This window comes from Neopelma chrysocephalum, unplaced genomic scaffold (genome assembly GCF_003984885.1).
Source record: "Neopelma chrysocephalum unplaced genomic scaffold, ASM398488v2 Primary Assembly neopelma1_95251, whole genome shotgun sequence".
In the NCBI taxonomy this organism is placed as follows: Eukaryota; Metazoa; Chordata; class Aves; order Passeriformes; family Pipridae; genus Neopelma; species Neopelma chrysocephalum.
Genome location: NW_020923935.1, coordinates 6,321 through 8,781, shown reverse-complemented (window position 1 = coordinate 8,781; position 2,461 = coordinate 6,321). Strand labels below are relative to the sequence as shown.

The 2,461-nt window shown below is 59.8% G+C and overlaps 1 long non-coding RNA gene across 1 annotated transcript in view; it reads right to left on the bottom strand.

Moving 5' to 3' along the window:
• Positions 1-1,252: 1,252 nt before the first annotated feature.
• Positions 1,253-2,461, bottom strand: part of LOC113980803 — a 2,010-nt gene continuing 801 nt past the window's right edge. The window contains exons 2-3 of the long non-coding RNA XR_003538224.1: positions 1,589-1,942; positions 1,253-1,376 (exon numbers count right to left, since the gene is read on the bottom strand). This is a non-coding gene — a long non-coding RNA (uncharacterized LOC113980803). The remainder of the gene's footprint in view (positions 1,377-1,588; positions 1,943-2,461) is intronic.

Below are 2,461 nucleotides of genomic sequence, written 5' to 3'. Positions count from 1 at the left end.
GGATTTGAGTGTCTGTTCACAGCCTGGGCAGCCCAGGAGGTCCCTGCAAGGGCTGGATCAGCAGGAGAAACAATCCCAGGGAGAAGGAGGAGGATGATAGCGAGGGTTCAGTTAACTGAACCCTCTGCCTACGTGAGGCCCCCCCGCCCTACACGTGCCCAGGGTGTGTCTGCCGGGCCTGGGAGACCCTCAGATACCAACGGCCTCCCCTGGCTCCTCCTGAGGGCCCCTTATCTGCCAGAGCAAAGCCTTCCCTTCTATCGGCCCCGGGAGAGACACTCAACTGTCTCCCAACTGCTCTGATGGGATGATAAAGCCCGGAGGAGCCTTCGCTGCTCCAGCCGGGCTGGGAAAGCTCCAGAGCCCCTGGGAAAGCTCCAGAGCCCCTGGGAAAGCTCCAGAGCCCCTGGGAAAGCTCCAGAGCCCCTGGGAAAGCTCCAGAGCCCCTGGGAAAGCTCCAGAGCCCCAGGGAAAGCTCCAGAGCCCCAGGGAAAGCTCCAGAGCCCCAGGGAGCTGATGTGGGGCGGGGAGAGCAGCAAAACAGTGGGGCCAAGGGGGCCAGGGAGGTGATTCTTGCCCTGGACTCGGCGCTCTGGGGGCAGGAACGGACGGAGAGCAGAGAAACGCGGGCGAGAAGTTGCAGCGGGGTCGTAAATGCAAAGATTGGAGGGGAAAAGTGTGATCTGAGAGTCTCCCTCCTGTTCCTCGGGGACACCCACTGGGAAAACCCCTGGTTTTGGGGCCACCTGCCTGCGGGTGACGCGGCAGAACGTCCAGAAAGGGGCTTTGGCCAAGCTGGGAAGAGGCAGGATGGGATAAGTCAAGGCCCTGGGATCCAAGGGCATGGGTGGGATGGGAGCTCTGGAGCCGGGATCCGTCCTGCTCAGCCCTTGAAAGGTGCTACCAGAGCTCCCAGCTCTGCCCACACCTTCCAGGAGCTGCCTCCAGATGGTGCTCCAGCCGGTTTTCTGGGATTTGAAGGGATTCCGCTGCCTCTCCGGTGGCTTTGCTGGGCGAGGAAGGAGGGAGGAGCTGCCTCATCCCAGCGGCTCCTCCGCTGGAAAACCCCGGGAACGAGCCCCAACCAAGGTCCCCATAGGAAAGGAGAACTTTGGGTTCAGAACCTTGGATTGGTTTTGTCCACTTTGCTTTAAAAAGGACCAAAAAGCAGCAGCTCTGTTGTCGCCACGTCGGGCTCGTCCGAGTGCCCGTCCAGACCTGGGGAGTCCTGGCTCTGGGATCTGCCAGGAATGGTGGGATCTACCAGGAATGGTCCAGGTTACCCGAGCACCTGAGCCCAGCAGGAGCCTTCCCAGAGCCTGGTGGTGCTCAGGAGGTGAGTAGGGGAGTCCTGTCAGCCTCAGGCACAGAGAACCCTGCAAAGTGTGTGGAAAAAAAAGGTGGAGGATGAACAGAAACCCCTCGCTGAGCACAGAGGATGAACAGAAACCCCTCTCTCAGCACTTCGGGGCCCGTTTCTCCCTTCCCCGGGGCAGCTTTGCAGAGCTCTGAGGACTCCACCAAATCTGCCAAACGAGACACTTCCCCTGCCCAACCCACTCTTCCTTCAGCCCTTATCTGCCCTTACCTGTCTCCACTGGGGCGCTTTAAAAGTCCCAGACACTTCCTTCCTTTGTTTGCCTTGGCCCGAAAGGGAAATGTCTTGTGTGTCAAAGGTTTAGTGCAGGTTCCTGTCCGAGCTCTTTGCCACCCCTGGCCTCAGCAAATCAGGCTTCTTCTCCCAGCTGGGGGTTTGCACAGGGGATCAGACTCTCTGCCCACATTTCTCCTTCTCGAGATCGAGGTGGAGCATCAAAACCGGGGGTTAAATCCCTCCTGGCTCCTGCAAATCGGGGAGGGAAAAGAAGTTCTGGGTTTCAAATGAATTTGCCCAGAGCCAGAGTTTCTCTGGGGTTGTTTCACTGTCCCAGCTCTCCTTTCTCTGGAGGAAAAGTCATCTGGGCTTAGAGACCCAAAGCAGGACAGGGGGGTCCCAACCAGAGGGGTGGGCAGGAGGCCTCGATGAGCTTTGCCTGGGCTGAGCTGAGGACTCTGAGGAGGAATTTCCTCATGGAAAGGGTGGTCGGGCTCTGGAAGGGGCTGCCCAGGGAGGTTTGGAGTCCCCATCCCTGGAGGTGTCCAAGGAGGGCCTGGACGTGGCACTCAGGGCTCTGGGCTGGGGGACAAGGTGGGGATTGGGCACAGGGTGGACTCGGTGATCCTGGAGGGCTTTCCCAGGTGCATCCCCAGAGCAGATTTTGGGGCTCAGGGTGCTCTGGGCTGGGGGACAAGGTGGGCATCGGGCACAGGGTGGACTCGATGGTCTTGGAGGAGCAGAGGAGCAGAACCAGGGTGAGGAGGAGCAGAACCAAGGAGAGGAGCAGAGTCAGGGTGAGGAGCAAAACTAGAGTGAGGAGGAGCAGAACCAGGGTGAGGAGCAGCACCAGGGTGAGGAGCAGAA